The sequence below is a fragment of the Sus scrofa genome, chromosome 4, assembly GCF_054392235.1.
Source record: "Sus scrofa isolate SSC_HxYL_T2T_F1_AM1 chromosome 4, Sscrofa_HxYL_maternal_Yorkshire_Landrace_v2.0, whole genome shotgun sequence".
NCBI lineage: Eukaryota > Metazoa > Chordata > Mammalia > Artiodactyla > Suidae > Sus > Sus scrofa.
In genome coordinates, this window is record NC_139386.1 from 122126704 (window position 1) to 122140295 (window position 13592).

General features: G+C 39.0%; 1 long non-coding RNA gene across 1 annotated transcript in view; it reads right to left on the minus strand.

The window, feature by feature from the left end:
- LOC146404220 (uncharacterized) overlaps positions 1–13592 on the minus strand; it is a 110761-nt gene that overhangs the window by 32385 nt on the left and 64784 nt on the right. The window lies entirely within an intron of this gene.

A 13592-nucleotide genomic window follows, 5' to 3' on the forward strand; every position in this document is an offset into this window, starting at 1 on the left:
ACAAAATTCCAAAACATTTAACAATTGGCTCCTAGGAGCAAGGCTTTTTCTTTACTGCAAGAAAATCAAGCATTCTACAATGCTATTAGTCAAATAGGCCTCAGAGGATGCCACCACGGTCTGCCACCATGACCCCTTTATTTCATATCTCCCTGGGTAAGCACCGGTGTACTTCGGAAAAGGCTACAAACAAGATGGTCACCATGTATACCTAATTATCAAGAGCCTTTTCTGTAATGGAGGGTATTTTCTGGATATTCAAATTTATTCTCTTTCTGACTTACTTCACTTAGTACGAGAATCTCTAGGTCAATCCATGTTGCTGCAAATGAAAGTCAAATACCATATGATGTCACTTGTATCTGGAATCGGATATACGGCACAAATGAACCTGTCTACAGAAAAGAAACGAACTCATGGACATGGAGAACAGAACTGCGGTTGCCAAGGGGGAGGGGGTGGGAGTGGGATGGACCGGGAGTTTGGGATTAGTAGATGCAAACTATTGCCTTTGGGATGGATAAGCCAGGAGATCCTACTGTACAGCACAGGGAACTAGATCTATTCACTAGCTGGAGCATGATGGAGGATAATGTGAGAAAGAGAATGTGTGTGTGTGTATATATATATATATATATATATATATATATATATATATATATATGACTGGGTCACCATGCTGTACAGCAGAAATTGACAGAACATTGTAAATTAACTATAATAAAAAAATTTTAAAAAGAAACAATTTAAAAAATCTCCTTACACTACCTAATCTGAAAGAATAATCCAGATATTTCTTTCCCAGACATTCTTTTCATGAAACTTCCTGTCTGTTCACTCAAAGCTCCTGCTTTATCCAGCCAAAGCATTAGCATCTCCCCATGAGTCATTATAAATGCATACCTCGAGCATCTGTCCTTCTGGACAAACGAACATGAGGCACACTATTCAGCCAGCTTTACGCGGGGAAGCCTCCTCTTCCCCCAAGTCTTCAGAGCCTCTTCAATGTGGGGGCTGCACAGCTGCAATAGTCCACATCCAGCTGGTGCCAGCACAGTATTCATGAATCTGCTTTTAACTTTTGTCTTCTTCAGTGCAAGGTCACTGGCATAGGATGGCAAAGGAACGCTAAGAATATAAGCCACGTGCTAATAGAAATTACTTTTTGTCATGTTGAAGCATATTCCTGGTTTGCCAGGGAAGTACTGGTTTATTCCAGTTGTTCCAGTATAATTATCAGGAGTGCCCTTTTTACTCTCAAAAGTGCCTGATTGGATAAAAAATTATTTATTAACACTACATCTACACTACTTTCACTTGGAAATAAAGTGCTGCTAGGCGTGCCTAACTTTTCTTCTTTGTGGACTGGCTCACCAAGTTATCCAAATTCATAATAAGGGTCAACTGCTTAAACTCAATTAGAAACTATTAACAAGATGAGAATAGTTACACGTCAAAGAATGCACAGTTTTGCTCCAAAACTCTAGGGATCTCTGCTGTGATTCTCCCAATAGTGCTTTCTAAAGGCACCCCAAGGGGCTACACATAATTTGAATACCATTGTATCCACTACTGCATAAGAACCAAATGGTAGAATGAATGATACTATCCGTTGGCTCTGCTGGAGAGGGCCTTGGTACGTGTCCCTCTCAAATCTGGCATTTGAGGTAATCCAGAGTGAATTATTCACAGGCTTACTTCTATATTTGATAGGCATTTCTCCAATATCCAAGTGAGCCCATCAAAACCTGTGCCATTTTACTCATAGTATGGTGCATAAGGGCATAACTTCTTTTACTTTGAAGAGGGTATCTTAGCAGGTCCCTTCATAGCAGATCCATTAAAAGGTAAATGGAGCTGGAGGCCCCCATATCTTTTTGCAATTTCTCTGCCTCCCTCTGGCACTGCACACCAAGGCACTAGAATACCTGACACTCTAGTCTTTTCAGCAGGTCGGCATCAAGGCAATAGAATATAGGCTGTTCCTGTGAAATAGTGAGAAAATCTGGGTGCCCGAAGACTAAATTTCTTGAATCTGAAGCGTTAACATGATACTGAGACCAGATGAGGATAATGAATTGCTCTCACTGTAAGGTAAGGGGATACTGCTTCTGTTGTTCTCTGTATACTGGAATAGATAAAAAGCAAGAGCTGTATCGTTGCTGCCCCAGACCACGTTAATTTGTTCCAGTGAAGAAAGAACATCTGGAACAGCAACTGAAAATTAGCCACTATCTGAATAAGCTGATGAAAACATGTCAATTCTTAAAGACCAATATGCCTTCCAAATGGCCAGACAGGTAGATTTAATGAGGTTCCCATTGATTCGTATTAGCTTTAAGTCCGTGTCCACAGCACTGGGCATAGTTACCCTACAGATGAATGCAGGTTTGGGAAAGTCGGGTGGAGGATTTAAGCAAAGTCTTATGAAGTCATGATAGAACATTTCCTCAAGTACATCATTTCTTCCTTTTCTTCCCCCCCCCCCCCCAAAGTGCCTGGTTCTGTTAATTGACTTGGTTTTTAGAATTGAAGAATTCCCATTTCAATGTTGCCGCAATCACTTAGGTAAATTATTTAAGTTCTCAATTACTGGTATTTTTTAGGGGGGGGGTTGCTTCTTCATGTACTTGTCACTTCGGTAATACCTTCCAGCTTCCATGAAGAAAATGAGTTAACGCACACTAAATATTTAGAACAGTATCCTGCATAAAGAAAGCGTTCAATGTCAGCTATTACTACTGCTACTTTTTCTTTTGAGTTATATTTTCTTTCTTTTTGTAATGATTTAAATATATGCCTAGGTATGCTACCTTATGTGAACTGACTTTAGACATTCCACCTGTCTTGTTTAGTTGAATATGACCTATTTTCTTCTTAAATAAAACGGTTCTTCCTTTGTCCAGCTTGATAGCACCCTGTCTGAATGATATCGGCTCCTAGAGCAGCAGGAAGTCTTTATGTTTCCAATTTACTGATGTTTACATGCCTCTTTAGAGTAAGCAACCCAATTCTTCCAGAATTCACTGGCAATTATCTTTATTTTCACCAAAATAGATAGTGGTGAGAGATTCACTGGAGATGTCATAAAGCATCATGGCTTTGAAAAGACCAGAGTTCAAATCCTGGTTCTGCCGCTCGCTGGCTGTTGTTCATGTGGCAAGTTTCTTAAACCCTTCCAATTTCATCACATGAGAATTGAATTGTATTATGTGTAAAATGCCCAGCAAAGAACTCAGTAAATGGAAGCTCTTAACATTAACAGTAACAGCACCAACGCAAAATCATTTTTTTATTTATTACACATACAGTCATAAATACTGAATGTCCTTTGAAACGAATTACAAATAATCCAGTAAACAGAAGGTGAAACTAACAGTTTTAGAGTATTACACTGGATAGCTTTAGGTCACAAATAAAGGTTTCCTAGTCCATAGCAGTAATTGATGATCTTTGTTCACAAAAGGAGAAAACAGCATATTTCACTCCCACCGCACTAGGTCTGAGTTATGCAGGCATTCATTATTTTAAGAGTACCTCCCACTCCTCACGACCATCCATAAAGTGTTTTCTCACCTTGCACCCTTGACAATGTGAAAAGCGCAAATACAGCTTCTAAATACCCACAGCAATTAGGGTAATGATCTTTCCATGTACAGGGCCTTGGACTGCTCTCCAAAGCACCCTATTTCAGCTGACTACCAAGGTTGCCATAGGGTGCTCCTGAAAAGGCCCTTTCCTATTAAAGCTTTGGAAAGAATCCGTCTGTTGAAAAATACCACTAGCAATTGAGCTTGCATCTGCTTTACCAAAAATGTTAAATTCTCTCAGCAGTTTTTTGAATTCTATTCCAAAGTAATAGTAAACCATTTAAGACAACACTGCATAATTCAAAAGAAAAGAATGAATAGACTGCAGGAAGGAAAATTGTATAAGACGGGGGGTTACTGTCATAGAAGGCAGCATTATCTGGATCTTTCTAATTGTAATTTCAACCGTTAAAGCACCAGGGACTCCGTCAGTATAGACGCTATATTCTGACTCAATTACATTGTACATTAAAAGCAGTGGTTTACAGCATCTATTAGGTTTGTCATTACCCTTGCGCCATACTCGATTGACCAAAGGGGTGGAGGAAACCCTCTTTCCTAAGGGAGGAGAAAACTAAAAAAAAAAACCAATTCAGTGGCATGCATAATAGGTACTCCTTGGGAGAATGCCTTAGGTTTCAGTTCATTTCTTCACAAGATGAACATTCCCACCAAAAGCATCAGAGTAAACATCATGCCTCATTACTCCTGGCCATTGTTCATACAGCATGCATGTAGGTATAATGCTGATTAATGGAAAGAAATTACAATATTCAGTGACTTTGAATAAGCAACAGAGGAAGCAAACATTTACCAGACTGAATTAAAAAACACCCTAATAGAGCTTATGTGGGAGGATAATGGCTCCAGCGACCCCGGTGAAGGACACAGAGTCCCCTTTCCCATGAGTAGCTGGGCTTGATGTGTGATGTTGGGAACAACTCACCCCCCTGCATCACTCTGAAGGGACAAAGAAAATAAACAGCAACGAAGAAAATAAGCTCCTCAGATACACCGTGTTTGGTGGTCATGCAGTAATCTCAAAAAGCATATATGGGAGTGGAATGTAGAGGCTCTCATGGCCTATAAATAAAAAAATTTTGATTTCACAAATTATTTTCCTCTAAAAACCAGAATCACAGTATTTCTGACAGAATAATTCCCTAATATAATTATTCTTAGTCTTCCAATAAAGCTTGTTAATAATGATAACAATATTAAAAAGTAATGATTATTATAGACTAAATAAATACGTAAATTTCCTATGGGGATATTTTGTCATAACCTGAATCTCAAAATAACCAAAACATAGAACACCAGTGTTAGTTTTCATAGCTGTAAGATAAGAAAAACGTGTTACTTTCTTTCAAAGATAATATCAATTCGTTTTGGAGTTCTCATAGTGGCTCAGCAGGTTAAGAACCTGACTAGTATCCAGGAGATGGCAGATTCCATCCCTTGCCTCGCTCAGTGGGTTAAAGATCCGGCATTGCTGCACGTTTCAGTGTAGGTTGCAGATGCTGCTTGGAGTGTACACTGTGGCTATGGAGTGTAGCATAGGCTGGCAGCTGCAGCTCTGATTTGACTCCTAGCCTGAGAACTTCCATATGCCGCAAACATGGCCCTAAAAAGAAAAAAAAAAAAAGTAATATCAATTAGTTTATACTTTCACAAAAGAGGTGCCTACTTCATAACTTCTGTTCCTCACATTAAAGAGAAGAAATAGGAGCTCCCATTGTGGCTCAGTGGGTTAAGAACCTAACATGGTGTCCGTGAGGATGCAGGTTTGATGTCTGGCCTCACTCAGGGTTAAGGATCTGGCATTGCTGCAACCTGTGGTGTAGGTTGCAGATGCAGCTCAGATCCAGTGTTGCTGTGGTTGTGGCATAAAGAGAGCAGCTACAGCTCAGATCCAGTGTTTCTGTGGCTGTGGCATAAGGACAGCAGCTGCAGCTCCAATTCGACCCCTAGCCCGGGAAATTTCATATGCTGCAGGTGTGTCTGTAAAAAGAAAAGAATAAAATAAGATAAGATAAAGAGAAGAAATACACCCATCTACATTTAGAGGTGAAGGTGCAGAGCCAGTCTCCAGTCTTCTTATCATGGGATTACACTTTATTTTCACTGGATCTTGGGTTAGTTTCACTAATTCATGTTCCTACTTTTAGTTCTATTAGTTATTTTATCCTTTTGCTTTTTCTGGAGAACTTTCTAGAAGGTCAACTTTCTGAGTACTTACTTGCATGTTTGTAAAGGATGCCTGATTATTAATTTAAAACATATTAATAGTATCAAAACTGTTAAAGGCAGTTTAGATCCCCAAACTGGACTCACCTTCAGAATTATTTATGGAGTTTCCCAGGCCATCCCAGACCTACTGTTTTGGATAGAATTATGTCCCCTCAAAATTCACGTATTCAAGCCCTAACCATCACTAACTCAGAATGTGACTGTGTTCGGAGGTAAAGCCTTCAAAGTAGTCATTGATGAGGAATGAGGTCCTTGAGGTGAGCCCTAAATGAATACGACTGTCGTCCTTGTAAGAGGAGATCAGGACGCAGACAGCCAGAGAGGAAAGTTCACGTCAAATCAGCGGGAGCAGATGGCCATCCACAAACCAAGGAGAAAGGCCTTGAAGGAATCAACCTTGATCTCAGACTCCCAGCCTCCAGAATCACGAGAAAATTAATTTCTGTTGTTTAAGCCACCCAGTCTGTGGTACTTTGTAGTTACAGTGGCCGTAGAAAACTACTATACCCCTTAAATCAAAATTCCTAAATATTGGCCCAATAATTTTTCTCTTTTAAAATATCCCTAAGTTTATATATCTAAAGGAAATGAAAAGAGGATATCAAAGAGGTAGCTGCACTCCCACCTTTATTGCAGTATTAGTCACAGTAGCCAAGATGTGGAAATAAACATCTATCTTAGGTGAATGGATAGAGAAGATGTGATAAATAGATACATAGACACATAGATGATAGATAGATAGGCAGACAATAGATAGATCGATTGATCACACAACAGGATATTATTCCCCAATGAGAAAGAAGGGAATCCTGCCAATTCATTTTGCTGTGTTTTGTTTTGTTTTTTGAGAGAACAATTACCAAGCATCTGCTGATCTAGGAATAGTTCCAGACACTGGGGATACAGATAAATAAGACACAATAAAGGCGTTCAAAGAGCTCACCACTTACAAGATATAGATATAAGACGTGGAGTTAACGCAGAGTGGAGGGTATCAAAGGCGTACTGAAGAAGCCCACTTAGCAAAGTCTGCAGAGGTCAGGGAAAGCTGCTTGAAAGAGGCAGTGTTTGAGATGGCATTCCCATTGTTAGAGGTTAACGAACCCGACTAGTATCCATGAAGATGTGGGTTTGAACCCTGGCCTCACTGAGTGGGTTAAGAATCCAGCATTGCTGTGGCTGTGGTGTAGGCCAGGAGCTACAGCTCCAATTAGACCCCTAGCCTGGGAACCTCCATATGCCATGAGTGTGGCCCTATAAAGCCAAAAAATTAAATATATATATATATATATATATATATATATGTAGTTAGAAGCCAAAAAATTAAATATATATATTTAATTATATATATATACACACACATATCGTTAAAAGCCTACATTGGAAAAGAAATAGATACATGTTTATGCATAACTGATTTACTTTGCTGCACACCCTAAACTAACACAACTTTGTAAGTCAACTACAGTCCAGTAAAATCTAAAAAGAAGGGGTTAAAATATATATGTACATATACACACACACACACAGTTAGTTAGTTAGCTAGTTAGAAGTAAAATAAGTAAAGAAAAGTAGAGGAGGAGAGAATGCAAATAATAGCAATCCTTATTCTACAGCTGAGGAAACCGAAGCCCAAGTGGATTAGGCAGTTCCCCAAGGTCATAAATGCTATAAGCAGAAGAGCTGAGATTTGAATCCAAGTGACCCGACCTCAGGCCCCAGGCTCTTCCCAGCTCACTTTCTCTATGCCTCTCCAAATTTTCTTCCCTCTATCCTTATCTTAGTCTGTTCAGGCGGCTTTAAGAGAATATCATAGACTGGGTGGCTTATAAAAAATAGAAAGTTATTTCTTATGGTTCTGGAGGCTGAGGAATCCAAGATCAAGGTGCTAACAGAGTGTCTGATGAGGACCCTCTTCCTGGTACATAACCGGTAACTCACATGGTACAAGGAGCAAGGGATCTCTCTGGACCTTTCATAAGGGCCTTCATCCCATTCATGACGCCTCCATCCTCATGACCTAATCGCCTCCCAAACGCCCACCTCCTAACAACACCTGCAGGATAAAGATTTCGATATATGAATCTTGGGGGACATAAACAGTCAGACGTAGCTGTATAAACACTTCAAATTTTATCAAATATATAATTTAAATAGGCTTTTCATTGTATTATCATTCATATATCAGTAGAGCTATTTTTAAAAAAATCCATCAGTTTGAAAAGCTTGCAGGTAAAGATATACAGTTTAAAAATTACATAGCTATAACAATAACTGAAAAAGAAAACTACCAATGACATGCAATCTAAGTATCCCATAAAATAATGTGTAATATTACATACTATAGATTAAGAACTGCATCTATAAATACAGTAAGATATGGTGAATTCAGCATTTGGGGGGAGGGGAGTCAGTAGGCAACTGAAGATGCTCTGAAACCGCATCAAAGAGCCTGCATCAAGGGAGCCAGGTTCAATCTGGAGGCTGGACTATACATGAACATCCTTAGTGGCCATTGACAGATTGGGTCCTAAGGACAAACTAAGGTGATCATTTAGGGCTGACAGCCTTATAACTACTCCCCTGTATCTACAGGAAGGACATAACTCATAACTGAGCTATAAAATCAGGATGGTGAAGCTTGAGTTCCATAAGGAGTGCACGACGGTTCATTCCACAATTCTCTCTACTTCGGAAATGTCCATAAAACCGAATACATGTTGCTCAGCCACCCAGTAGACTATTCTATGGCCTCTAAAACTCCTCTTTTCAAAGAGCATTTAATAACCTGAAGAACAGCTCAAAATAAAATATTAAGGGCAAAAGGAAAGATGAAAATCAAGTTTGTATCATGATCCCAATTATTGGTGTTTGTGTTTATCAACAAGGAGGTGAATCAAAACATCAGCAGTGTGACCTCCGTGTGAAGAGATCAGAGTAATTATTGTTTCCTTCTTTTTGTCTCTATTTTAAAAATTATCTCTAGTAAACAGCAAATATTAAGTATATATAATAAAGTGTACATGTGTGCTTACAAAGTTTAGTATAATTTGACAGCTGCTTTAATTAAAAGTAGAGAATGAAAAACTTTGGGGCCTCTCTCTAGGCATATACTTTTAAAGCATTTCTCAAATCTAGCTACATATTAGAATGACATAGTTTGTTTTAAAAAAAAATTCTAATGCCTAAGCCCCATTCAAAGAACATTGTAAATCAACGATTATAAAAAAAATTAAAAAGAAAAAAACAAAGAGCTTCTGATGTAATTGGTCTTGAGTAGAGTCCGAGAATAGGTTTTCTTTCTTTGTATTTTGCAGTTTCTCATCTGGGGTTTGTTCAGATATTTTGGAGGTTCTGTTTGTTTGTTTTCATTTGTTTTTTACTTCTTTCCAGGTAAATCAAATTTGAAATCAGGGTTAAATACCCTATGTATGGATCAACAATTATTTACCAGGCACTTGCTAGAGTGAAATGTACATGAAGATTCATGAACTTGAGAAGCGAAGCATGGAGAACACTGGAGATAGAGAGGAAAAACCAAACATCACTATAAACTTTCTAGCTAGAAGCAGCTGAAACGTAATTATCAGAGACAAGATAGAAAGATAGATAGATAGATAGATAGATAGATAGATAGATAGATAGATAGATAGACAGACAGACAGACAGATAGATAAATATGCAAAACTTCAAGGAAGGCATTCAATGATCTGAATTCCCTCGTGATCATCTACTAGAAATTTACTCAGATAAGTTCAGAGAATATGACAAATATTTGATTCCACTTGCTGAAAATTTCAGCTGTTCATGTACAGAGCACGTATTGATTCCACTGAACGCTACCTTGAGACGGCAATTTGGCCAGTCTTCTCACCTGATGTCTTTAAACCAAAAGGGTGGAAGTTACCGTGTTGGGTAGGAAAACTGATGCTGATTGTCCAGAGGAAATAGGGAGGCTACTGTGCAGTGGGAGCAGGAGGGGTTAAGTCTGGAACCAACAGGCTCCTCTAGGTTACCCTCCAATTCCACCTTATCCAGTAACAAACTTTAGAAAAGCTATAGCAGGAGTTCCCGTCGTGGCGCAGTGGTTAACGAATCCGACTAGGAACCATGAGGTTGCGGGTTCGGTCCCTGCCCTTGCTCAGTGGGTTAACGATCCGGCGTTGCCGTGAGCTGTGGTGTAGGTTGCAGACGCGGCTCGGATCCCGCGTTGCTGTGGCTCTGGCGTAGGCCGATGGCTACAGCTCCGATTCGACCCCTAGCCTGGGAACCTCCATATGCCTCGGGAGCGGTCCAAGAAATAGCAACAACAACAACAACAACAACAACCAAAAAAAAAAGACAAAAAAAAAAAAAAAAAAGCTATAGCAATCTAATATAAGGAGGCCCCTAGAAGGCTGACTGAGTGCAAATAAATTAGGTAATGGACAAAGGAATGAAGATATTAAGAATTAGGAATTTCCTTCCCTTTATCCGTTAACTGATTTTCTGCCTTTCCACTTCCCCTACTATTTTATACAGGATGAGCTGGTGAAGACAAACCTTATACATTCGATAACATATATTAAGTATATCCATACAGAATAGCGACTGAATTAGAGGAGTTACGATTATCATCTAAATGAGATTTTGAGCCTCCTCTTTTGAGAGAAAGTCAGCATTTCTTCAGTTCTGGAAAGAATAGCTCCTTTATATTCTGTTTCTTTGAAGAGGAACAATGCTGCTGGCTCTCACTGTTATCAGGAAGTTCAAATCTGGGAAGAACACATATGCACATGAGGTGGCCTGAGGGTGACTGCAACAGACACCACAGATTGATTCTCTCAACACCACTCCAGCCGCTTTACAGCATATCTCCCTTAGAGGTTAGAAAACTGTCTACATTTCCCAAATATAATACTCAATGGAGAAAAGCTGAAAGCCTTCCCACTAAAACCTGGAACAAGACGGGGATGCCCACTCTCACCACCGTTATTCAACATGGTATTGGAAGTCCTAGCCACAGCAATCAGACAAACAAAAGAAATAAAAGGCATCCAAATAGGAAGAGAAGAGGTAAAACTGTCACTGTATGCAGATGACATGATACTATATATAGAAAACCCTAAGGACTCAACCCCCAAACTACTTGAACTGATCAACAAATTCACTAAAGTAGCAGGATATAAGATTAACATTCAGAAATCAGTCGCATTTCTGTATACTAACAATGAAATATTAGAAAAGGAATACAGAAATGCAATACCTTTTAAAATTGCACCCCAGAAAATCAAATACCTGGGAATACACCTGACCAAGGAGGTAAAGGACTTATACGCCGAGAACTATAAGACATTAATCAAGGAAATTAAAGATGTAAAGAAACGGAAGAGGTTTGGTGAATGGGTGTAGGATGACAGAAGGGAGGAGTGCAATTCCTTGGTTTCTTTTGCAACAAGAGTGATGATGTGTTTGGGCATTTGTTCTACTTGTGTCACCTTGGTCCAGAGCATTCTCAGAAACTCTCTGAGCCAATTAATACTCTAATAAATTTCTTTCCATTTAAACTAACTAGAATGAATTCGATTATAACTAAAAACACCAACTAATAAAAGGAGATAATGATGTATATATAACTGAGACTCCGATAGATTAAAACTTTGTTTATATCCGCCTGCTAGAACAAGACCACGTCTATATACTACTTCTATAATCTATCATATAGTATAATAATGTATAAATAATGTTTATATAAAATTTCTATTAAGCAAGTCAGAATACTGCCTTGGTCTAGAATTACAGTGGGGAGGGGAACACTTGAAATTTTTTTTTTTTAATTTTAAATAAGACTTTGTCATTGACTGAAGGCTTACATGCCAGTTGAAATGAAAAAGGCAACTACCAGACAGAACCTGGGCAAATACTACATCTTAGTTCTTAACAAATTAAATTATAGGCTGTCTTTAATGTAAGAGCAAAATCTAGGAGTTCCTGTCGTGGTGCAGTGGTTAACAAATCCGCCTAGGAACCATGAGGTTGCGGGTTCGATCCCTGCCCTTGCTCAGTGGGTTAAGGATCCGGCGTTGCCACGAGCTGTGTAGGTCGCAGACACAGCTCGGATCCAGCGTTGCTGTGGCCCTGGTATAGGCCAACGGCTTCAGCTCCGATTAGACCCATAGCCTGGGAACCTCCATATGCCGCGGGAGCGGCCCAAGAAATGGCCCAAGAAATGGCAAAAAGACAAAAAAAAAAAAAAGAAAGAAAATTCATGACACTCAGATAAAAAAAGGGAGACTACCAGTGAGTGACTCAGAGAAGGAAATGAATCTTAAGTCCTAACTTGGCAAACTCAAAAAAGCTATTTAAAAAGGATGCTAATAACTTCCATTTGAAAGGGGTCACAGTATTTGTAAATGATTGAAGATCCTTACGGTGTATTCCCATTTGAATAAAACATTACATCTCTTTGTTACTTGCAATTTCAAATTTTAGATGATGTGACATGAAGTTCTATTAATTTAGAGGCTGCTTTCTTCTTTAGAATCCCTGGATGAATAAGACGGATATGAGAACCAGGTGCCATATGGGTAAATAAATGCATAGAGTTGGTTGAATGACTGTGTCCAGAGAATGACACACCTTATTTTGTCTTCTGCCTTGTTCTTTTCAGTGTTTTCAATGACAAGAAAATAAAACCAACTAGAGGGACTACATCAAACTAAAAAGCTTCAGTACGGCATAGGAAACCATCAACATAATGAAAAAGCAATACACAAAATAGGAGAAAATATTTGCAAATCATATATCTGATAAGGGGTTGATATCCAAAACATACAAAGAACTCATACAACTCAATAACAAAACACAGCAAAACAAAACAATCCAGGAGTTCCTGTTGTGGCTTAGTAGTAACAAATCCAACTAGTATCCATGAGGATGCAGGTTCAATACCAGGCTTCGCTCAGTGGGTTAAGGATCCAGTGTTATCATGAGCTGTGTTGTAGGTCACAGATGTAGCTCGGATCCTGAGTTGCTGTGACTGTGGCCTATGTTGGCAGCTGCAGCTCCGATTTGATCCCTAGCCTAGAAACTTCCATCTGCCTCGGGTTCGGCCCTAAAAAACACACACACAAAGAAAATCCAATTTAAGAAAAGACAGAGAAACTGAAGAGACATTTTTCCAAAAGAAGTCACACAAATGGCCAACAGGTACATGAAAAGGTGCTCAACATCATTAATTCATCAGAAATGCAAATTAAGACCACGATGAGCTATTACCTCCCATTTGTCAGAATGACTATCATCAAAAAGATGAGATGAAAATTGTCATTGAGGACGTGGATAAAAGGGAACCCTTGTGCACTATTGGTGGGATGGTAAATCTGAGCAGCCACTGTGGAAAATAGTATAGAGGCTCCTCAAAAAGCTAAAAATAGTACAACGTACAATCCGGAAATCTTACTTCTGCGTACATATCCAAAAGAAATGAAAACAAGATCTCAAAAGAGATATCTGCTCTCCCATGTACACTGCAGCATTGTTTACAACAGCCAAGATAATGTAAACAATCTAAGAGTCAATGAATGAAGATGCACACACACACACAGGAGTATTAATAAGCAATGAGAAAGAAAAAAATCCTGCCATTCACAGCAACATGGATGGAATTTGAGGGCACTATGCTAAGTGAAATAAATCAGACAGAGATACAAACTACATGACATTACTTATATGCAGAATCATAAGGGGAAATAAGGTGAACTCAGAGAGTAG